The sequence below is a fragment of the Canis lupus genome, chromosome 9 (genome assembly GCF_048164855.1).
Source record: "Canis lupus baileyi chromosome 9, mCanLup2.hap1, whole genome shotgun sequence".
Taxonomy (NCBI): Eukaryota; Metazoa; Chordata; class Mammalia; order Carnivora; family Canidae; genus Canis; species Canis lupus.
This window is the reverse complement of record NC_132846.1, coordinates 24,577,204-24,602,687: the sequence shown is the minus strand read 5'-3', so window position 1 is coordinate 24,602,687 and position 25,484 is coordinate 24,577,204. Positions and strand designations below refer to the sequence as shown.

The window sequence follows — 25,484 nt, the reverse complement described above, 5'->3', positions numbered from 1 at the left end:
TAGGTTAGAAAATATCTCAAAAATTAGAAGAATATACAAATGACACTAAAATTTAAATCACTCATAATCTCACCACCAGAAATAACTGATTGATTGATTGATTGATTGATTGATTGATTTTAAAGATTTTATTTATTTATTCATGAGAGACAGAGAGAGGCAGAGACACAGGCAGAGGGAGAAGCAGGCTCCACGCAAGAAACCTGACATGGTACTCGATTCCGGGCTTCCAGGATCAGGCCCTGGGCCAAAGGCAGGCGCTAAACCGCTGAGCCACCCAGGGATCCCCCGAAATAATTGCTTTAACTATCTTTATATAGCCAATTGTTTTTAGATATAATGAAATTGGCAAGTTGTATAACACATACATATACATACATGGTGGTTTTATGTCCTGCTTTTTACTTATGATGAATAATTTCACATACCATAAAATAGCCTTCAGAAACATGTTCATCAATGGTTGGCTTCTTGTTCTTTTGTATAGATGGACCATAATTTTAAAAACCATTTCTGAGTGTAGGACATGTAGCTGTTTCCAATTATTCTGCTCTCTCTCCAGTTTTCTGTACTCTAGCCAATCTAGCTTTCTTTCAGTTCCTCACATGTAACTGCTTCTTTCATGCATCATCGCCTGTCTACATATGGTTCACTGTGTTCTTTCTCACACTTTTCACATAGCCAGTTTCTTCTTATCTCTGAAATCTCAATGTCAATAACTCCTAGCAAAAGAGACATTATCTAATAGCTCTTTCTAAATTACTATTCTTTCTCAGGTTCTCTTTTCTTCCTACAAATAATATTTATCAGACAACATAACACATAACTATTTATTTATTAATTTTGTTTGTGTATCTCTGCATGAAGGCAAGGACATGATTGTTCTGGATCACTTTCAGCATTGGACAGGTTGTGTACTACAGAAATGTTAGAGGAACATTCATATTGTAGTTATCATAGATTTGTATATTAATTACAGCAGATGTCCCAAATTATCTTGAGGAAGAGGTCCCTTTTTAAATCTCACTATTAACTTTGAGAGACTTAATCAATAGCTATTGAGTGAATAAATGAACCCATATTGTAACTTACTGGTTATTCCAACACCAATGTTTTTCATGTGTTCTTTCTCTCTAAAATTTCCCAAAACTCACTATTGTCCTGATGTTTACCACACAAGATGAGTGCAGGAAGCACAATCACAGAATCGTTGTGGTAATTAGCTCAAGGTCAGTAATTTGAACATACAAAAATATTGGATGAAATACCAAGTATTTGATATTTTAAAATATGAGGCTTAAACTACCACAGTTAATTAATTCAGTAAAAAGAACTTGAGTATGTAGGTGATCAATATGTTATGAAATGGGCTTAAGAATTCTGTGCTATGGGGCGCCTAGGTGGCTCAGTCAGTTAAGCATCTGCTGTCCACTGAGATTATGATCTCAGGGTTCTGGGATCAAGCCCTGTGAAGGACTCCCTGTTCAATGGGGAGTCTGCTTCTCTCTCTTCTCCTCCCCCCTGCTTGTTTTCTCTCACTCTCTGTCTCAATAAATAAATAAAAAGAATTCTGTCTTGTTCTCACAAGGCTACCATTACATTGTCCCTTTCTGGAGGTATTATATTCATCCTGATCATCTAAAAATTTAATTTTATGATCTACAAAGAAAAATATCAAAAAATGACTAATATTGAAATTACAAATGCTCTCAATTCTGAGACTACTACACATTGACACTTTTGTAGACCACAAGAATCTACCCCACTTTCATTAAAGCAAACACCAGTCTATCCTTGTAAAGTCAAGAATAATGAAAGTATATTTGGCACACTAAGAATAAGCCTCTCTTTACATCTGACAGTATGAAAAATAAACCTTGGCAGCTGCATTTCAGCTACGATAGAAACTTTCTGACAGCTTTCCTCTCTATTGCTCATAAGAAAAGGACTTAAATGAATTAATGTCAGGTGGATTAGTCAGATTCTGTTCAAATTGACAGAAGATCATGTCTGTACAGCTACTTTTAACTCTAAGCATTAGTCTAAAGAATGGGAGAATGTCCTGTATTTAAAATTGAGTGAGTTTTAGAACATCAAATGTATTTCTTTGTGAAAACATTACTTCTAATTTGGGAAAGAAAAAAAAAGTTATGCTTTAGTGACATATAACACTAGGGCTATCTGACAAAACCAGGTTATAGTTTATGTACTAAAGTAGCTGAGTTTTTAACTTATAGATTCATAACTGATTTAGACCATATGCAATAAAATAGAAATTCCAGTCATAAAAATGTGGTTTTAGTCATAAAAATATATTTTTAAAAAGGGGTCGAATAAAGCTATTGCTTTATTTTACATGTAAAAGAACTAGATGAGAAGCAGGGAAGTAAAGAGAGGTATCTGAAGTTATACAGCTAGTTTTGACTATATACTTTTGGGAAGTATGACATATATATAACCAATTGGAAAGAATTTTATTTTAGAGCTTCCAAAATGGCCATTGGGTACCAAAGGACAAACAGTGCCATATCTACAATTATGTTTTTGATAAATATTTTAAAAATAATTACATTTAATGATTGTGTGACAGTATCAAAATCTGAGATTTAAGATTTCTAACAATGAACTTAAAGTATTTGGTGGAGTATCATGCAACATGATTAGAATTTATATGATTTATCGATATCCAGTGTGTAGGCTAGATTGGAATGAGAACAGATGGGAAATCAATTGGGAAGATATTATAATAATCTAGAAAAAAGATAATAAAGAAAAAATTATGGTGAATTAGGTTAGGAATTGATAAAATTACTCAATCAAGTGAATAAGAAATGTCCCAAAGAAAGGATTCCTCAGACTATTAGGAACAGACCTACTGTGGTACTAGGTCAGGGAATAGATGGGAAGTGAAAAAATGAGGGGTACCTGAGTGGCTCTGTCAGTTAAGCATCTGCATTTGGCTCAGGTCCTTATCCCAGCATCCTGGGATCAAGTCCTGCTTCATGCTCCCTAGTCACCCAGGAGTCTCTTTCTCCCTCTGCCTCTGTCCATGCTACTCATGCTTACTCTCTCTCTTTCTCTTTCTCAAATAAGTAAATAATTTTTTTAAAAAATTAAGATTAAAAAATTAAATTAAAAAAGGAAGTGTAAAAATGAAATCAGTGACCACAGAATACTGCTCAAAACTTTCTAATAATTAAATAAAAGTGAGGAATAGAAAAATAGCTGGAAGGTAGAGAAGTTTCTGTGTATGGAAATATGAGTGTGTTGGCAGGCTGGTAGAGAATTTGACAATATGAAAAAAAAAGTGTATAGATGATAGTACATGTCATGTGCAAAGAAAAAAGATTCCTTTCCATCTAAGCCAGAGAAATGAAGGATAGAGTTAGTGCATCTAGCACGAAGAGAAACTCAGCTTCAGTGGTTCAAGGCTGGTGATTTCTATTTTCTCTGAGAAAGCAAGGTAGAGAATCTATAAAGTCAAGAAAAATAAACATAGGAAAGCAGAATTGGAGAGAGTAAAAATATTTTAAAATATTGATACACATTGTGCACTTCCTTCTCAACTTGATGTGGTCTGTAACACTGTACTCAGTAACTTTTTCCATAGAGGAAACTCCTCAAATATGAAAAATAATGACTATGGCAGAGAGATTCCAAAATATTCCCCAATGATCCTCACTTCTGGTATTCATAGCTTTGTGTAATCCCTTCCTTTTGAGAGTGGGTGGGACCTGTGATTTGATTCTAATAAATATAAAGTGACAAGATGTCACTTCTGTAATTAGGTCACACAAGATTGTAACTTCCATCTTTCTAGACACCCCTCTCCCTTGTTGGCACTCTGAAGCAAGCTGCAATGTGGTGAGCTGCCAAATGTAGAGGCTCACATGTTAAGGATCTGAGAATGGTCTCTCAGCTTAATTATACTTCTTTAAAAATTATTGCAGTTGGGGACGCCTGGGTGGCTCAGAAGTTGAGCCTCCGCGTTTGGCTCAGGGCCTGATTCTGGAGTCCTAGGATCAAGTCCCTCATCCGGCTCCCTACAAAGAACTGGCTTCTCCTCCCTCTGCCTATGTCTCTGCCTCTCTCTGTGTGTGTCTCTTATGGATAAATGAGTAAAATCTTTTTTAAAAATTATTGCAGTTGTTATCTTAGAGTTTACAATATACACTTTAAACTAATGAAGCCTCCTTTCAAAGAATGCTACTCTGCACCATGTTAAATTAAGTACAAATACTTAATATAGGGTGTTCCAATTCTTCCCTCCCATCCCATGACACTGCTGTCACTCACTTTTATTTTATTAAATAAAAATAATAATAATAAATGATTTATCTTTTAAATCAATTCAGAATTTAAAAAACAAAAGATGTTATTTTATCTTCATTTATTTCTTCTCTGAGGCTTGTACTGAGATTAAAGTTTTTGATGTAGCATTTTCCTTCTCCCTCAAGAACTTCCGTTAACATCTCTTGCAGAGGCAAGTCTGCTAGAGATGAAGTCCTTCAGTTTTTCACTTGTCTGAGAAAGTCTTGATCTTCCTTTAGTTTCAAAGGATAATTTCAGTGGATATAGTATTTGAGGTAATATTTTTCTTTCATTGCTTTAAATATTACACTCAACTCTCCTCTTGCTTGCATGGCTTCTGAAGAGCAGTCTAATATAATTATTTTTTGTCCCTTTACAGATGAGGTGTTAGATTTCCCTGACCTGTCTTGGGGATTCCCTGAGTATTTCTCCTCAGAAATGGTCTGGGTCTCTCAGCTCTTTCAGATATCTGTTATTTTACTGGAGCCCTGTTGGTGTGCTTATGGAGAAAGGGACATTCTATAATTTTCCATTCAGACCTCAATCTTCTCATGGGCCTGTTTCTGGGGAGAAGCCTTCACAAAAGTTTCTTCTTATATAGCTTCCCCTCCATTAGATGAAAAAGGAAGACTAGAGGACTGGAATGAGATAAATGTTCTTCATCCCCAAGTTCCTCTGGAACATGTCTCTGGTAACATTTTTACCCCTGGAGACTGAATCTCTATTATGGAGAAGGCTCTGATTTATTTCACAAGGATTATTCTTCCTCTCTTCCTGCCAAAGCCATGGAGGGATCTTTCTCAGATTTTTAGCATGAAAATCTTGTAGGCTTCCTGTGAGGGTTTGAGGACACATATAAAATTACAAGTTTTTCACTTTCATGCTGGTCCACACTCAATCTCTACCAACTCATCAAATCTCCACCTAAGTATTCTTAACAGTTTTTACCTACAGCTTCTTCTGTTCCAGATATGCATATCTTGGCTATGACTCTCTAGATTCACCTGTCACACCAAATTTCTGATCATCAGTTTACTGTACAAATTCAGTTCTCTGACAGGTCCAAAAAATTGATTTTTGGTTTGTCCAGTTTTATTTTGTTGTAAGGATAGGAGTGACAATGTAAGATTTTTACATGTTGGAGCTAAACAGTAAGTTAATGTGTGTTGTTTTCGGTTACTCAGTTTGTGGTGGTTTGTTATACAGCAGTAGATAACTAATACAATGGTAGGCAAAAATGAAAAATAGGTATCACAAGCCATATTCTTCCAAGTAGCCAATCACTGTGAAATAAAAAAGCTAAATAATCATTTAGACCCCCCAAAAATCACATGGTATGGAACCATAAGACTTTCTGAGCTGTTCTATATTTTCAGTGACAAGCAAAAAGTCCACACATATTATCTTCTAGTGCTATACTTTAATTTGAAAACTATCCAAATTTAGATTCAGATTATAAGCTAGCATTGGAGTACAGTCCCTCACATATTGATAATGCAAAACCAGATAAAAGATTTGGAGATTTATCACATACTCTCTAATGGCCAGATCTATATTCCTCTTCTCAATTTTTGTTCCCTTCATGGTATTTGACATTTAACTCCCTTCTTGAAATGCCCAAATCCCTTGGCTTATGTGCCTTTTTGTCCATATTATTTACCAGGCACTCTAACTTCTCACTTCAGCTGCATACCATCTAGTCTTTATCACTATAAATAGTCTACCTCTACTATTTGTGAACTTCCAAAGTCAATATAGGCATATCTATATGATGCCTAAGTTCTTTTGTGCTTTACTTTATTGTGCCTTGCAGATATCGTTTCTTAATAAATTGTGCCTTGCAGATACTGTTTTTTAATAAATTGTTTGTGGCACCACTGCTTCAAGCAAGTCTATTGACAACATTTTTCCAACAGCATTTGCTCATTTCATGTCTCAAAACAATCTGAGAAGTATTTATGTTTGAAAAACTGCTGAAATTCAGGTAAAGACAGTGAAAATATCTGGCATTCTAGTTTAAGGATGCTTTCATGCACCCCTTCCCAAGCTTGGTCAGTGTGAGTTTTGGCTCTACTCTCCCAGTCCAAGGTTGTGGTACTGACTGGACAAAGTTTTCCTAGATGAAGCTCTTTACAAGCACAACTGTGTCAGAGAAGCCTCAAATTATTCACATACTCTTAGCCTACCATGAGGCAATAAGCATGTCATGAAGACTTGAAATGACTGAGCAGAAAGTAAAGCCCGGGTCCAATCTGAAAACCACCTGAGCTGTTAATGTGTTCTACTATAACACAGAGATCTATTGTAAGTAATGGAAATCTTACTGGCAGAAAAAAAATGACACCTGGAGGTAGAAATGGTAGAAATCCACAGGAATAAATGGAAAGCACCAGAAACGGTAAAAAATAAAAATAAATATAATAAAATAAAAATTGTGGTTTAATTTAAAATACTCTTAAGTATTTTTTTAAAATTTCTTCTCAACTTCAAGAAAAAATGATTGTACAAAGCAATAATTATAACACTATAATGCCAGCTTTATACCAGACATGATGTAATATATATGACAACAATATGACAAAGGGATGTGATAGGAAAGGAAAAGTAGAGTTATATTAGAGCAAAGTTTTGTATTTTACTGGAATTTTTATCAGTCTGAAACAGTAAGGCAGTTCCTCAAAAAGTTAAAAATAGAACTACACTATGATCCAGCAATTGCACTACTAGGTATTTACCCATAGGACATAAAAATACTGATTTGAAGGGATACATGCACCCCGATGTTTATAGGTGCATTATCAACAATACCCAAATTATGTAAAAGGCCAAATTTCATCAGCTGATGAATGAATAAAAAAGAGATGATAGAGATATATATTTTATAGAGAGAGAGAATATAATGGAATATATATAAAATAGAAAATATATATACCTATATATATATAATGTAGTAATGGAATATTGCTCAGTCATAAAAACGAATGAAATCATGCCATTTACAACGATGTGGAGGAAGTTAGTATTATGCTAAGCAAAATAAGTCAGTCACAGAAAGACAAATACCATAATTTCACTCACATGTGGAATTTAAGAAACAAAACAGACTGAACATAGGGAAAAAGAAAAGAAAAAAGAGAGGCAAACCAGAAACAGACCTTTTAACTATAGAGAACAAACTGAGGGTTACTGAAGGAGAGGTGAGTACAAGATGGGCTAAATGGGTAATAGGTATCAAGGAGGGCACTTGTGGTGAGCATTAAGTATTATATGTAAGTGATGAATCACTAAATTCTATACCTGAAACTAACATTACACTGTATGTCAACTAGAATTTAAATAAAAACTTGAAATAAAATAAAAAACTGAAATAAATATGGAAAGTAACCAAATATTTGCAAATCAAACAATGTACTTTCAAATAGCCCATGTGTCAAAGAAATCAAAGAAAATAAAAAAATATTTTGGATTAAAAAAGATTTTGGATTGAATAAACAAAAAGACAAATTTCAAAACTTACTGACTTCAGCTAGAGGAGTACTTAGAGGGAAATTTATATCTTTTAATAACTAAATCACAAACAGATCTCAAACTGATAAACTGTTTCCACCTTAAAAACTTGAATAAGATGAGCAAATAAACAAAATAAATAGAAAAAAGGAAATTTGAAAGAGAAGAAAGCAATGATAGAGAAGACACAAAAATAGAGAATATCAATGAAACCAAGAGTTGTCCCTTTGAAATCTCAACAAAATTTACAAATCTTTAGCTAGACGAAAAAAAAATCCAAAAAACAAACAAAAAAATAAGAGAGAAGATAAAAATTACCAAAATTAGGAGTGAATTGAGGGACATTACTACTTATTATACAGAAATAAAAAGGAACTTTTACTTTATCCCAACAAATTAGACAATTTAGATAAAATGGACAGATTCCTAGAAAGGCAAAAGTTACCAAAATGATTAAGAAAAACTGGAAATGTGGACAGACCTATAATAAGTAAAGAAATTGAACTAGTAATTATAAACCTTCTCATAAAGAAAAGCCCAGGCCCCTATGGCTTTAGTAAATTCTGTCAAATATTTAAAGGATAAATAATATCAGTTCTCACAAAATCTTCCAGAAAATAGAGGAACATTTTGTAAATCATTCTAATAGCTCAGTGTTACTTGATGCCAAAGGTAGAAAGACTTCATAAGAAAACTAAATATTCCTCATAGATACAAATATTCTTAACAAAATATTAGCAAATAAAATCCAAAAACATATAAAAATTATTATACAAAGTAACCATATGGGATTTAATTCCCCAAAATAAGTTGGTTAACAACTGAGAGTCAACTAAGGTAATACAGTATGTTAATAGAATAAATGCAAAAACTGCATGAGGATATAAAAAGATGCAGAATAAGCATCTAACAAAATTATATGCCCAATCATAATAAAACTCTAAAAAGTCAAGGAATGGTAGAAAACATTCTCAACCTGATAAGAGACTACTTTTTGAAAGAAAAAAAAAAAACCCACAATAAACATCATATTTAACTGTCAAAGACTGAATCATTTCCCCCATAAGATCAGGCACAAAGCAAGGATGTCTGCTCCCACCACTGCTATTTAATGTTTAAATGAAAGTTCTAGCTAGTGCAATACAGCAACAAAATTGGAAAGACAGAAGTAAAAGTGTCTTTATTCACAGATGAAATGACCATCTACATAGAAAATCTAAAGAATCCACAAAAACACTACTAGAACTAATAAAAGAATTTAGAAGTTGTCGGATTACAAGAACAATATCCAGAAGTTCACTGTATTTCTATATTCTAGCAACAAAATTCAGATATTAGAATTAAGAAAACAATCTCATTCACAGTAACACTGAAAACTGAACTTAATTTTTTTTAAAAACAAGTATAAAAAATATAGGTTTGAACACTGAAACTATAAAATATTCAAGAAATTTGAGATCTATATAAATGAAAACACATTTCATGTTCATAGAGTAGAAAACTCAATATAGTCAAAATAGCAATTTTCCCAAAATTGATCCATAAAATCAATTTAATCCCAATTAAAATACCAAGATTTTGTAACAACTGACAAGATGATCCTAAAATTTATGTAGAAATGCAAAGAATGGATAGCCAAAGCAATTTTGAAAAAGTCTAATAAAATTGAAAGACTTAAAGTACTGAATTTTAAAATTTACTATAAAGCCATAGAAATCAAGACGGTGTGGTATTGGTACAAAAATAGGTATATAGATCAAGAGAATAGAAATGAGGGCATAGAAATGAGTCCAGAAATAAATCCTTACATTTATAATCAATTGATTTTTTTTATAAAGATGCCATCATTTTAATAGGGGAAATCATAATCTTTCCAACAAACAGTGCTGTGACAATTGGATGGCCAAATGCAAAAATAAAGTGAACTTAAATCCTTGTGAATGATACTATATATGTTAATTCAAAATAAATAATCACCTCAATGTAAGGTACCTAAAACAAACCAAAAAATTATAGGGAAAAAACCTTGTAAACTTTGATTGAGAAAAAGTTCCTAGATAAGACACCAAAAGTGCAATTCATAAAAGAAAAATGGATAAATTGGCTTTTATAAAAATTAAAAACTTCTACATTTCAAAAAACTTCATTAAGGAAAAGAAAAGGCAAGCCAAACACTAGATTTATTTGCAAATCATATAGTTGACCCTTGAACAATGAGGGAAATTAGGGGTGCAACCCCTGAACAGTCAAAACTTTACATATAACTTTTGATTCCCCAAAAACTTACTTACTGATAACCTACTGTTGGCCAGGAGCCTTACCAATAACATATACAATTACTTAACACATATTTTTCATAAAGTTAAAGAAAAATTTTAAAGAAAATCATAAGGAAGAGAAAATACACTACTGTACTATATTTATATGTATATTTTAAAAAGTCCATGTATAAGAGGACCCACACAGTTCAAGCCTATCTTATTTGAGGGTCAACTGTACTTGATCAAGAACTTCTATCTAAAATTTATAAACAATTACAACTCAAGAATAAGGAAATAAACAACCCAACTTTTTAAATGGGCAAATGATCTGAACAGACATTTCACCAAAAGATATGAATGGCTAGTAAATAAGAGATGACTAGGAATGTAAAGTGGTACAGCCATTTTGGAAATCAGTATAGCAGTATCTTTTAGAGTAAAAAAAATATGTACACTTATCATATAAACCATCAATTCCACACTTATTAATCTACCCAGGAGAATTAGAAACACATGTCCATACAAAGACAAGTAGATGCATGTTCATAGCAGCATTATTCATAATAGTTCCAAACTGGAAACAATCTAAATTTTCATCAGCTGGCAAATGGATAGACAAAATACTGTTCAATATAGAAGTACAAAATACTAATATTTTACAGTTTTAAGCCCACCCAAAGATGCCAAATGCAAAAAATTACATTTTATATGAGTCCCTTTATATGAAAGATCTAGAAAAGGCAAACCTATAAAGACAAAATCAGAACACCATTGTCAAATATACATTTTATGTAATATCATTGATGAAGAAGATTCTTTAAAATTCAATATAATGTTATATGGCTATTTAACATTTATGAAGTTGTTTTGAATCATTTTACTTAAAGCTCTCCATCAACATTGTTAATAGGTATTTGATTACAAAAATAAGTATGTTCAGATTATTTGCCCAAAAGAATAGGATATTTAAATTAAAGAGTTTTTAGATTTAAAAACAGCATTTACTGTTTTGCTAATTCCTATCTACTGTAGAATTTTTTATTAAAAATATTTTTTAAAATTTCTGTATAAACACTTAAAAAGAGTATTTCATTCCATTTTTTATGCTTTGAATAAAACTTGGAAGTATTATAACTAGAATTCACTTTTGCTAAATTTATCCTTAATGTCATATTATAAGCAATTTTCCCATGCCTTAAATATGTTTCAAATCTCATTTTCAACAGTTGTATAATAATATAGCACACTCTGATTTCATTGAAATTTATGCCTAAAAGTGAAATTTCCATTTTGAAGAGTGCATATTTACAAAGTTTTCCATATATATGGTCAGGCTCCCATGTTAGATAGATAGAGATAGATAGATTTTAACAATTTATATTCCCACTAGAAATGAATAATGTGAAAAATCCTTTTTTATGAAAAATCCTTTCTCCTGCATATTATGGGTTTTTTTCAAATCTTTGGCCATAAAGAATGTTATTCTCTCTTTAAAAAAATTATTTATTTATTTATTTATTTGAGAGAGAGGGAGAGGGATAGGGAGAAGCAGACTTCCCCACTGAGCAGAGAACCCAATGCAGGGCTCAATCCCAGGACCCTGAGATCATGACCTGAGTCAAAAACACTTAACCAACTGAGCCACTTGGACGCCCCAAGTTACTCTCTTTTTTAAATTAGCATTTCTTTAATTACATGTTTTGGTGGTATTTTGATGACTTAACTAAGCTTTGCTCTAATGACAATTCTCAAAACTTTCCAGTTTTAACTCTTAACTGTTTAATTCTGTAACCTAGAATTTTAGGTACATCTTTTACTTAAAATTCTGAATACCTAGAAAGACAATTAAATGCACGAATGATAGAGCCTGAAAGAAAGCATAAAATCCCCTCTGGTAGCCTCTAACCTCTCTATAACTGCTCTATAAAGCAGTGAAATAGTTACTTTCTTCTTGAAGACTCTGGAAACAAACTCTTCTACTTTATATCTCCCAGAAATTTTTATTTCATCCTTTCTTGTACAGCAGATTTACTTCATTTTAAAACATTTTAGGGTGAAAAATGCCATGAGTTACAAGAAATGCAGTACGTGATTCACTGTCTTTAAGACCATCTACCCACTAAACTGTTCCTCACAAACAGATGTATTGAATTCTGTGGTAACTGCAACCAAATTAGCAAATATATTTAAGTCAGGGCTACTTACTTAACAAAAACAGAAAGTGAATGATTAACAGAAACCTTAAAATAAGTAGAAAAAAAGACTGATAGCTCCTTCAAAAGCCCACAGATACATGAGTAAGGATAACATGTATTCAGGGATTACAAATGTATTTTTTAGACGCTTCTTAAACTGATTAACTTTTGCCTCTTGTTGCCGGTTGAGTCAAACTCTTCATGGAATGCAAGAGTTAATGTACTTTTCAAACGTAATAAATTTCCAATAATAACTTCTCATTATTATGCAATTCTCTTTTTAAAGTAAGGGTTAGTACAGCACGATGATACAATTTTATTTCAATCATCCCACACAAATTTATTGACTGTCAGGAACTATTTGAAATATTAAATACAGATATAAGTAAGACATGTTTCCAGATACTGGAAAAGTTATAATCTGCAAGTTTAATATTCATGTAAGCAAATATTCTGCTTACTTCAAGAGGTTCTTGTCTTGCTTTCTTAAAAAAAAATTCTGTTTCTCATTTCAATATCGTGACATGAATCAGTTCCTTTTCTCAGCTGTTTTATGAAAAATTCCTTGAAACTGCAATATATTTGATTTGCCACTTAGGTAACTTATTATAATCACTTTACACAAATCAGGTTATTTGATTAATAATTATTTGAAAATATTTTAAACTTGCTAGTGGAAACAGATTGAAGCAATGTGTAAAACCTAATCTCAAAGAACAACATTAAATTTTGTTTCATGATTAATTGCTCTATTTTAGTTCTACATTGTAGAAATAATTTTAGTACTAGTTCCATTAGGTTTGTTACTCTTATCCTTTTTGTAGCAAAATTAAAAGTAGTATTTTCCAGTACAGCTTCCCTTTTTTATTCTTTAGTATAACCAGACTTAAAATATATGCAACATGCTTCAAACTATACAATGTTAAGATGCAATGTCTTAAGATCAATTTGTATCTTCATAAATATTTGTATAGTTTAAGCCTGCTTTGTTAGGTGCTGGTTGTAAGTTGTATTTGTATTTTATAAGCATATCTTGATTTTTAAATTTCCATCTTAATACCAGGAGAATAATCTCAGGAATTACAAACCCATTTGCTAAAAACTTAAATAATTAACCTTTACTGCTAAAAATCTGAAGGAATAGATTCATAGATTTACTAATTTTCCTTTTTTTACTTGATACTTTCACCAGTTTCTAGTAAATCAAAAGGTTTTTCTTACAAAAAAGTAAATGCTCTCAGCAAAATAAGTTATGACACAAAGTGTCATAAGTGAGACAATAAAGCATTCTCTCAAAGGAAAAATCAATCATCAAATATTTTATTTTATTTATTTATTTTTTAAACTTTTATTTATTTATGATAGTCACACAGAGAGAGAGAGAGAGAGGCAGAGACACAGGCAGAGGGAGAAGCAGGCTCCATGCACCGGAAGCCCGACGTGGGATTCGATCCTGCCCAGGATCATGCCCTGGGCCAAAGGCAGGCGCTAAACCGCTGTGCCACCCAGGGATCCCCATCAAATATTTTAATAATTTTACTTACACACCTGCTATCAATCCTAAACATGAATATTTGCTTGAATATTCTTTTATCATTAGTCAAACATTTTATAACTGAAACGTTCACATCTTACATTCTACAATAAACAACAAGGACTGGTCCTATTTTGACTAGCTTTAGTGAAGGTATTAAGACTTATCTAAGCTTAAAAAATGATTATTACTTATAATAATGGATCAGATAGCACTAGTTTCTGCTGAATATGGAAATAACATAGAACTCCTTGAATACACGCTAAGAGTTAGGGAATTATTGTTCTTTTTAGAGTATTCTTAAGTATCATTATTAAGAGAATATTGAGCAGGAACAATGTTCTTCTATTAAAAAGTTACTTTCATTAGAATGCATTTAGATAGTAAAATATTATTCTAAAAGTGAGTGTATAACCTAAAGATAGAAATGGTTCCTTAACAAATGCAAACAAAAGTAGTCAAAGTTTAAAAGGAATTAGTGTAGGATTTTTAAAATTTAAGTAATTTAGACTATTATTTTTACATTTTCCTTCCAATGATGTATTTATTGGATTTGGGGGTTTTTGTCTCTTGTTTTTACCAAATATGGGAAGTGAATCGAGTGGTAAAGACCATAAGGTATAGAGAAGCTTGCCTGAGTTTAACCAGCTTGGTGAATTGGAGAAATTTAATACGCCTCAATTTCTTTCTCATTAACAATAAATGCTAATAGTTCTATACAACAATAATATTCAATATTCTAGTCATTTTTGGTAAAGAGGAACTATGTTAATACATGCAAAACACTTAGATTGGTGCCAGAGCATACTGCAAATACTCAGTAAAAGTAGCTATCAAATTTATATGTATACTATCTTAATCAGTGTGGGCTGTTGGAACAAAATACCATAGATGCGGGGTGGTTTAAACAACGGAGACATTTCTCACAGTTTCCTAGGCTAGGAAATTCAAGATCAAGGTGCTCGCAGATTTGCTATCTGGTAATGGCCTTTTTGGTTTGCTGAGGCCTGTCTTCTCCTTAAGTCTTTGTGTGGCCTTTCCTTGGTGCATGTGCAATGTGAAAGAGATCTCTTTTTCACAAGGGCATTAACTCTATCATGCGGGCTCCACCTTCATGACCCAATCTAACCTTCCTACTTCCCAAAGACTCCTTCTCCAGATACCATCATATTGTTAATTAGGGCTTCAACATATAAATTTGGAGAGTATACAAACATTCAGTCTGTAGCATATACATATGTGTGTGAATATATGTATATATTCAGAAGATACATAAAAATAATAAGAATGGAGGAAAATTCCTTTGCATTAGAAAGTGCTATCTCATTAATGTATATGCACCTGGCCAACCAAGCCACCCAGCAGTCCCTTGAATCATCCTTTTAAAGCTTATAAAAGATGATGACTACATTGTTGACCAAATATTTGACTTTTTACTGGATATTACCTAAGTTTCATAAATGATCCAAAATACACACTTGTGTTGGAATAATTATACTTGCACAAGATAAATATGATACATTGTGGCATATTTTATATAGGTCATTTCATTAATAATATGATTACAAATAAAATTCAAAATCTTCAAAGTGCAAAAGAAGTTATAAATATTTCATGACAGACTCAGGCTATTAAATCACACTTACAGAGCATTCAGCAATCCATAGGCCAGAGAGAGGTAATGACACTTGGCATCAAATTGTCAAAAGATCCACCTGATATGGAATAAATAACACCATTTTATTTAAGCAGGGGGTCAATGTTCAGCAAGCTTTTCCTCCCTGGAAGGGTAATGATTTCAAAGCAATTACCCCTCAGCTGTCACAATCCAAAGGTCAGATTTGACCATTTGCTATTTTTAAATGCCTAAGACTTTCTATCAGCTAGCCTAAAATTTGTGGTAACTATACAACTAATTTTCAGTGCTGGTGAGAAAGAAGGGAATCATGAAACAAACTGTAATTTTATTTGTGAAATGGATATTCAATAACAAATGTAACATGTGATTTTGAAATATTAAAGTTTGGAAACTCTAATTATCTCCAATTAATGAAAAGGTAAACAGCTTTCATTCTATCTAACATACCAGAAAACTGGAAAAAAAAATACATTTTCCTGAAATTACTCAACTTCCAACAAAAAATTTTGTTGTTTTCATATTTTATTGTCTCTTTCTGTAACCTCAAGCAGATTACTTAATCACTGAATTAATTCCTCAATGTACCCCATAAAGAATTTGAATCTTTCACAAATTTCCTATGGTATTATTGGTTCTATAAGACAGCTAGGCTATTAGGTTATATCCAATCTTTTTAACCCATAATTTGAAGGTCCCTCTACTTCAAGAGTTGTATAATTAGCCCTTTCACAGAGACACAGGCACCTACCTGACTCAAACTTTTACTTTTCTACAACTGAAGGAGTCTCCTCTACTTCCTAAACCCCCATCCCCATCCCCATCCCATTTTTTTTGCCAGATTTGTTTACAGTTTTTTTAAGTATAATTTAAATTGGATAAAATTCACCCATTGTAAGTGCATAAATTGATGGATTTGGGGAATTGTACACAGTTACTTAACCATTACTACCACCAAGATAAAGAACAATTCCATCACTCTAAAACATTTTCTCTGCCCCTTTACGCCAGTCACCTACCCTGACAATGCCCCATGAAAAATAGGATGCAGTTCCAGTTAAAGAACCTGTGATATAGCAGGTGCTAACTGGTGGCCTTGACTACTAGTTCTCAATTACTACATCTGTGAGTTCATGCCTGGCAGTCTCTAAGAGAACCATTCTCAGATATACAGTTGTATATCAGGTAAGTATGGAGCGGGTCATGGGGTTATATATTTGTAAACATTTTCTAAGTAACTCACACATACAGCCATGTTTGTGTATCACTGGCCTAGGAAATCATAGTTCATTTGGACTCACTTCATTCACTTTTACCTGGTTTGAAATTCCCAAATGAAGTTTAATCATGGCTTGATCTTTCTGGTGACCACCTTCCATCCAGGAGCCCACCAAGAGTTGCCTCATTAGAACAAAATACATTCCTAGCACTCAGGAAATTCCAAAGTAATTAAGAATTCTGTGTCAGATACTTTTATTGCTAAAGAAGAATATGAGCTCTATGTCAGAAACTGGGTTCAAAGATAAAATATTAAAAACAGATCTTCCTGGTACTCCTATTTATAAGGTTTTAGGAGCCCTATATTATGAACTCGGAGCAGAGATCAAATACATTTCTTATTATTTCAGAGGAACTTAAAATAATGTAAACAATATTATGGACAAGCTACATTTGCCTATTTACTAAGAGTTACTTTCACTTGTTTAATGATTTTACTATACTCAGGGCACTTTATTAAAAGCTTTACTTACATTAGCTTACTTAATTTTCTTACAACTCTATGACTAGGATATATTTATAAGCCTCACATTACAGGTAGAAAACTAAGGCAAGAGTGGTTAAGTAACTGCCCAAAGGTTGCTAATGTACAAGAAGGCCAGGCATTCTGACTGCAGGGCTCATACCCTTCAAAAGATGTGGCCTCAACATACTTATTAACAATGTTATATACTTAATTAACAGAGGCAATTAATTCTACTAAGTACAACTCATAAGCAGCCTTGTTTCATCACATAGCAAATCCCTCCTCACTAAGAATTAATAAACACATCTAGTCAGTATGGATCCTAGATCCTACCGTCTTTCAATCTATCTTTCCCTTCTGTCACTGACTTGTACTGTTCTGCTTATTGGGCCACATACTAACTTTTGATGATAATCAACAGGCACTTTCAGATCTCCTCTGCAGCTGCTCACTGTCAGATTAGTAAAGGGTAAGGTTTTCAATTTTTACTAAGGAAAGTTTCTACAACTGCCACAATCACTGTTTTATTGTCATTATGGTTACTTTCAATTAAGTATGGTTATTTTCATTCCCCTTCTGCAAGAAAATTTGAACTCCAGTCAACTTTCTAGCTCTAATTTTTCTGAAAAACTGATAAAAAGAGAACATCAATTTTGTTACTAGGCAACTTCACTTGTAGTAAAAGTGATCTCTGGTAGATTGCATTTGGACTGTATGTACTATAAATACTTTGTGGAAAGTCATAACTTAAGGCATATACTTATTCTCAGAATGAGGCATGTCACATATGTTACATGCATTCTCCAGGTCAGTCTCCATCTGACTGACCTAGCGTATGGCCCAGCCCTAAAGGCATTTGAGTTAGCAATTCCTAGTAGTCTTCTATCCCTGGGAGGAATTTTATTATCAGACTTGGGTTTGCAGACAGCCTTAGTGGAGTGGGTACCTCTCAAAACTGGACCCCAAGATAAAAATTTTTTTAAAAAGAAAAATTTTCTTTCCTTAATTTTTTTCTTTTTAAACAAGCATTTGCTATATCTAATGACATCACTATCTTGTACATTTAAACTTAGAATAGTTTAGAATAGGAAGAACATACACACAAAAGAATAACAAGAACAGATATAAATATTCAAACTAGGAAAAATAGAGGATAGCATGTTTCAAAGTTTTTAAAAATTACTTTGACAAATCTCAGAAGAATTCAATTACTTTTAATGAAATTTCTTGTTCTCATGGTGAGTTCTCAAGATAAATCCAGAATGAAATAGTTAAATATATTTTTGTCTAACTTCACCAAACACACATAATTATCAATAGTAAGTCTAGGGCTAGGACTAGCCTAGGACTTCAACAAAATCATACTAAGTAAATCCAGTTCACTCTGACTTAAGAAAACAGCATTTTAATAGAAAGAAGTAACAAAAGGTACTGGGCTAGTTAGAGAACAACAAAGCTTCAAAGCGTAAAAAAAAAAAAAAAAAATCATATCCATTTGTTCTTTCAGTTGGTTTAATTCTACCACTTTGCATATTCACCTAGTCTTAGAAAACTGTAAAACTATTTATCTTAGAAATAGAATTCAAATTACTAAAGAGCCTATTTCCCTCCAGTAAAAATCAGCTCAATACTTATGAGCTCCATTTTAATAAGTAAATTTGTTCAATATGCAGATCAAATTCCATGTTAATTAACATCTTTCTAGAAAACCCTGAATAATAAAATTCAAACAGAGTTTAAATTATAATTTATATGAACACTGATTTCTACCTTGATAAATTATTTTCTCATAATAACTCACATTTTAATTGGAAGGGTAATGATTCTATGTAACCAAAATTTTTAGTTGTTAAATCTTTGAACCACTAAAACTTAAAACATAAGAGAAGTGTCAGGCTTATGTTGAATTAACTAAAGGAGGAGATGAGTGGCTAAAAGTAAAAGGACTGAAGGAAAAAGAAAAGAGAAAGAAGTTTGGAAAGAGGTAAAAAGAACCAAAGATGCAGGTAGATTGCCCAACTGTGGGACTGGGAAAGGGGGGGAAAAGTATTAAATTCTTCTTCCCAACCAAGATATACTCTTTGGACAGAGCCAAGAGAATTATTAAATTGCCTAAGTCTATTGATCCTCTTTGGTCTGTCCTAGAATCTAGGTGTAGCAGCAACTGATGAAGAATGGGGAAGGTGAAAATATTAGAAAAAGAGAAATTTGGCTAACTACAGCCTAAACCATAGCCCAATTCAGTGGCTGATTGCCTAGAAACAGCACTGAAGGGGTAAAACAGGCAGATTTTCAGCTGAGTGAATCAGTTGGGGTTGATAATACTGTGCTAAGGATATTGTTTAGGCAGCAGACTGGAACACCCAAAAAGTGGCCCTCAACTGAGGCAATGTCTAGAAGCTAAGAAAGTAAATAGCACCATGAGAGAAACAACAGATTTATTAATAGCTAATGCTGTAGCAACACTCACCAAGTTAATCCAATTAGAGAATTTTTGTTAGTTATGATCATTCCCCACAGACCCCACGTATAATCAATTCTTTAGTTTATAGCACTTTTTTAATCCTCTGACTCTTGACATACTAATAATTCCCAGCATGACCAGATGTGTAACAGGAAAGAGGCACAGGCTGATAATGGAGAATGAAGAGGCAAGGATAGTGGCAGGATTTAGAGCAGCAATTTCTAAATTTTAATATGCATATGAATCAACTAGTGATCTTGCTAAATTGCAGATTCTTATTCAGTAGATCTGGGGATAGTCCTCAGATTCTGTGTTTCTAATAAACTTCCAGGCTATTCCAATGTTATTGGCCCATGAGATACATTTTGAATAACAAGGAATTAAAGAATGGGAATAATGTCTAAGCCTAAAAAAAGTTAAAAAAAATTCTTGGCATTGAGTATGGAGTAATACAAAAGACAGAATAATGTACAAACTATATCATGTCAAAATACAGCAAGACCATAGCCAGTTTGGCACACCATAATTCTGGCCACCAGAACCTTTGCAAGCCTATTAATATGGGCAGCCCAACACCCAATAAATGCAACATTGGTCTAGTTAAAAAAAAAGAAAAACAAAACTGTGTATATTCCTCTTCAAGGTGAACTGTTATTAGATAATACATTTCTACAAGGAATTATTTTAACTAATAGTAAAATCTTTATGAGCTCTCATTAAATTTTACAATTTCCTATAAATATTATATTTTCACTACAATCACAAAAACTGTAGACCCTGGGTAGATTTGTGAGTTGTGAGGAAGGCAAATTGCAACCTAATAAAAAAAAAAGCGGGATTTTTTCCCATCAACCTTCAGGGTAATTTAAGTATAACATGAGACCAATATGTACTGACTAGAGAAAAGATTAGAAGAAAGAAGAAAACAGAATTCCACAATACCCAAGCTTGTCCAAATATGCACTGCAATAAGAACAATATTTGTAAACAAGCAAAGAAATACAATGATTCAAAAGTTTAAAAGGAGTTTATGGCGTCATGTATAAATCAAATGACAGTCACACCTTAAAAATGATAGTTTGCTTCAGAATATACTCATATAGTATGATAGCACAAAGAACTAGAAGGATGACCTGCAAGTTCTATCATTGTCAATATATAGGAGAGTTGATATACCCTTAGGAAGCCCTGCCTGCAAGTTGGCCATGGCTAATATCTGAAAATGGGTATTAGAGGAAATTTCTCCAGCATTCCTAGAATTAAGAAGTCACTCACTGTGCCTCAACTTTGTAAAAAACAATGTGGCTTATACTGAACATCCACTTTCTTTCTGGGAGTCTGGAAATTTGGTACAGTCTAAGCAGAGGGTGCCAAAATGATCTCAATTCAAATATATTAACTAACCTTTATCTTCCATTCTTATACCCTATTTGCCCCTTCAAAAATTTCCCCAAAGCTCAGTAAAAGAGATCTTAATAAAATGTGGTTCTAACTTTCCTCCTTTCTTAAAATAATTAACAGTTGTGTGGGACAGGAGGTGAATAAGTTTCTATGACTCTGTAAAGTAGATGTTAATTAAAAGAAAGATTAGCACAGTTCCATACTCCTGCAATGTTACATGTTCAACTTTACAAATGCCAGCATGCTGTCATTTATAGGGGCGAGAGCAATCTGAGCAGAATTTATAAACCCTTTCAAGCCTCTGTTGTACCATTAGAACTCCTGTATTCCAACAACCCTTAACTAGCTCTTTAAGTAAATAAAATATTGTATAGAATTAACTTCTGGGACAGACGGCAGAGTAGGAAGATCCTAAATTCACCTCATCCCATGGATACAGTTAGATAACACACGCATCAGTGTAAATAACCCAGAAAATGACCTGAAGCCTGGCAGAACAGACTTACTACAGTTAAATGTAGAGAAGAGGCCACCCTGAAGAGGGTAGGAAGGGCAGAGACTTGGTTAGGAGCTCAACTTTAAGAGAGCAGAGTGGAATCTCCACCCTTAAAGAGACAGCACAACAAACAGCCCCACTGAAATACAGCATAGAAGCAACAATTTGAAAAACAACTAGGGTATACACAAAGATTTATTTACTAATCTCAGAATGTGTGCTGGAGGGACAGGGAGAGCCTCCCAAGAACAAAAGAGCTGATGGGCACCATTTCTCTCTACAACCTCCCATCCTAGATACATAAACACCTGTGGAACCAGTGAAGCCAGAGCAATCCCCACCTGGCTTGCTAAAAGCTCACACCCTGCCCCTGCCTCCTTCTGTGGACCCTGCCAACCCCACAGGCTTCAGGAGAGCCTTTCCCAGGTAGCTGCAGGTCCACTTCTGCAGTAGACAACACAAACCATGCTAACACTACACACTCTGCCCCTGCATTCTCCTGTGGAACTTCCCCCCTCCAAAACACCCTTGGCCAGAGCCCATCTAAAGCAGTGCCACAAGACTGGCAGTGTGCAAACAGCCATGACAAGGGCCAGCAACCCTCCAAAGTGATTCCTACACTGGGGAAAGGGGAAGATAACCGTAAAGACCAGTCCAACTAAGACCTGAGCAGTGGGCTAGGGGCAGACATCTGGTCTGACTGGTGGCACCACCTACTCACAAAAGCCTCTCAATGGACAACAGAGGGAAAAGCACCCTGCAGTTTGGTACTACTCCATCTCTGGCAAACACCTGGTCTGACTCAACTCAAGCCCAGGGCAGCCCTAGACTGGCCCACTAAAAACACAGGAACTAAAACTTTCCACAATAGAGCCATTGTAGATAACTAGACTGAAGGAAAGCATGGTTCATCCACAACAGTAGAGTACAAGAAAAATGTATAGGAGACACCAGTGAAGTGCCAGATTCAGTAATTAGAGAACATTGCACTGCAGGGCACTACAGGACCTCTTCTTCATAAGGTCACTACTTTTAAGAGCAGAAGATATAACTGACCTTCCTAACACAGGCATTCATTGGCTGAGAAGTGGGCTGTACATATACCAGGAAAGACTAAAGTCAGAGAGTATCTGCTATGGGTTAAAAGTGAAGAGAGATAGTAGATATCAAGCAGTGCAAGGGGACATTGGAGTTCAAGCCAGCCATAATGAGAGACCAGGTAAATAGTTCATTAACACATTGAACATACAGATGAGGCATCAGAACACTTGTACCTCAAGAGTAACAACCATACCATAGGGTAGAGCCTACTTTTGGCATGCCATAACAAATCTTAAAACCAAGCAGGAAAGATCAGCAGGAAGAGTTTAAATGTTAGTTCTGCCATGATATAGAGACGTGGAAGATACCTTGTGAAAACAAATACTAAAAATCATCCCATCTTCCCAAAATTTCTGGCCCTCAATAGAGCCTCAATGAGCCTTGAAGGAATTAAATAATACAAGATATTGTTCCAAGCACAGGAAATGCCAAATAAATTAAGTCATGGTCTTATATACAGGAGAGGGACTGTACAAGTCCAAGGAGAGAATTTTCAGCTTGAGTGAAAAGATCAGAACTCTCATGGAGCTTTTAAACCTAAACATTCTCTAAGCTACAACCTTAGAGTTTCTGATTTAACTGGTTTGGGGTAGAATCCAAACAAGATTTTTTTTTAAGTAACAAAAGAAAATTTAAATGGGGCTGATTTTGGCAGATGCAGTCCTTATTAGGAAGGTGAAACTGTACCTGCTGCTACAGATGTTATAGTAAGTAGAAGACAAAATCCATAGACACACTGTAGATATGTAGAAGAGAAAGGAACAAAAAGACAAGGTAAAAATTTAAACTGTTCAATGCAATATTTTGCCTAGAACCAGTTCCGGCTCATCATCATAGCTTAATGGGAGTGAAAAAGCCTGATGAAGAGTGGATAGACTTGGAAAAGTTGGGCACAAGGTGAATTTTTAAAAATTTGCCCTGAAACTCTATTTACCATGGTTGACTTCTTTCTGAGGAGTAGCACAAAAATGTTTGACATTGTCTTTACCATAGTCCTTAGCTCAGCAGGTATTTTTCCTACTTTGGATGGAGGAAATTTTCACAGAGACAATAAGTGACCCTACAAAGGTCACCCAAAATTTGCTGTCACTCCAACTGGGAAAATAATAAGTTAAACATATGTAGTGCCTTCTTTTCAAGAGAACTAAACATACATTTCCAAGTGGAGGAAGGTGACAAGAATCATCATCCTCTCTTAGGTCAATTTGCCACTTACACCTACAGATTTAACAAAATGCAAAAAAGTGTATGGCAGACCCCACTTTTATGTCTTAATCTCAAAACCCATGGCGCTAGTAAATAAGATTTAAAACCTCTTCAGAGTGCTATAAATGTTTGTGGAGTAAAGATTTATTCTAAAAACATAGCAAAACGAGATTGCTTCCACAACAAAAGGAACATATTGGCTTTCTAAAATATTACAACTGGTTTTGTTCAAAAAAACAGGACATTTAAAGGGATAAGTTTAAAATAAAAGCTTTTTTTTAACCCAAAAGCAAACCTTTACTCCTCTGTAACTTATTTTATTGAGATGCCAATAAAATATAATGTTCTTTGTAATTTGCAAGTAGGATTTCTTCACTTATCAAAGCATATCAGTGCTGTCTGAGCATTTAAAGTAATCAGGTGTGTTTTATGGCATTACACCGATACCAGATTCTTACAGCAACATGTTACAAATTAAATAGCTCTGATACAAATATTTCATTTGATTTCTCTTTTTTTTAACAGAAATTAGATTTTGGAGTTAAATTATTTAGCAACCAAATGGAAAATAAGCAAAAATATAAGATTGCATTACCTCTAGATGATGTTGTTAGCAACCGAGACTAATGGCTGGGATGTACAAATTACTGCCCCAAGGTGAGCTGTAAGTCCATCTGCTCCTCCCCATTCGATTTCTTGAAGTGATTCTAACTGCTAATTAACCATGAAATGTTGCGCTGTGAACCTTTCACCTGACATTCTTCTAAAACATTTCCTAAGGAGTGCTGAGAGCAATGTATATATAATCAATTGCCATTTCAGTGATGACCTGCTGTCCTGCAGAACAGAGCATCAAACTGTGATTGTTCAGCTCTTGGGGAGGAAACTTTCTTTTTTACTTTTATTGTCTAATATATGCAAACATATCTATTGGATTGTTTTGAGTCATTTGGTTTGTGTCTCTCATAATCCTTAGCTCCTTAGATGATCAGACGCAGGAGGAGGGCAAATCTGATCCCTACGTTATGGCAGACAGTACTGGAGGTGGTCTATCTGAGCATGCGGAGCCCAGGCTCCAGGGTAAAAATTTCTTGCTGCTGTTTCTGGCTTCACCAATTAGAAAACTGGCTTTCAGCCTTGACTGCATGTAGGAATCACCAGGGGAACATTAAAAAATGCTGATGTCTGGGTCCCACCCCCAGAGATTTTTATTTAATTGGTCTGGGGCCAAGCTTGGGCACTGGAGAGTTTTTAAGTTCCCCCAGGTGAATCTAATGTGCAGCCAAGGCTGAGAACAACTGACTCAGGAGCATCTAATTAGATCTGATTATTACCTTCTAAGATACTTTTAAGACTAGTTTCTTAGGTCCTTGTTGCTTCAGAAACCACAAGAAACCTATGACTGTAGGCTCCTCTGAACTGTGATCCCTATAATACATTTCCATAAAGCCCCTCCTCTAATACATTTCCCAACTTCTCTTTAAATATCCACATGCTCTTCCACTATGCCCTGGAAAGATCACAATCTATCATCAGCAAAATTATGGAGTCAGTAACTACAATTTGTTATTACCAATAACTACATTCTGGAATGTCTCAGTTACTAATATTCCACTCTCTACAACTAA

General features: G+C 34.1%; 2 long non-coding RNA genes across 3 annotated transcripts in view; one reads left to right on the top strand and one right to left on the bottom strand.

Annotated features, from left to right (window-relative positions):
• LOC140639901 (uncharacterized) overlaps positions 1-25,440 on the bottom strand; it is a 232,511-nt gene extending 207,071 nt beyond the window's left edge. For both annotated transcript variants that reach the window (XR_012036552.1, XR_012036551.1), the window contains exons 1-2: positions 24,452-25,440; positions 15,455-15,523 (exon numbers count right to left, since the gene is read on the bottom strand). This is a non-coding gene — a long non-coding RNA (uncharacterized lncRNA). The remainder of the gene's footprint in view (positions 1-15,454; positions 15,524-24,451) is intronic.
• Positions 23,219-25,484, top strand: part of LOC140639903 (uncharacterized) — a 41,502-nt gene continuing 39,236 nt past the window's right edge. Inside the window, exons 1-3 of the long non-coding RNA XR_012036554.1 lie at positions 23,219-23,357; positions 23,463-23,547; positions 24,382-24,513. This is a non-coding gene — a long non-coding RNA (uncharacterized lncRNA). The remainder of the gene's footprint in view (positions 23,358-23,462; positions 23,548-24,381; positions 24,514-25,484) is intronic.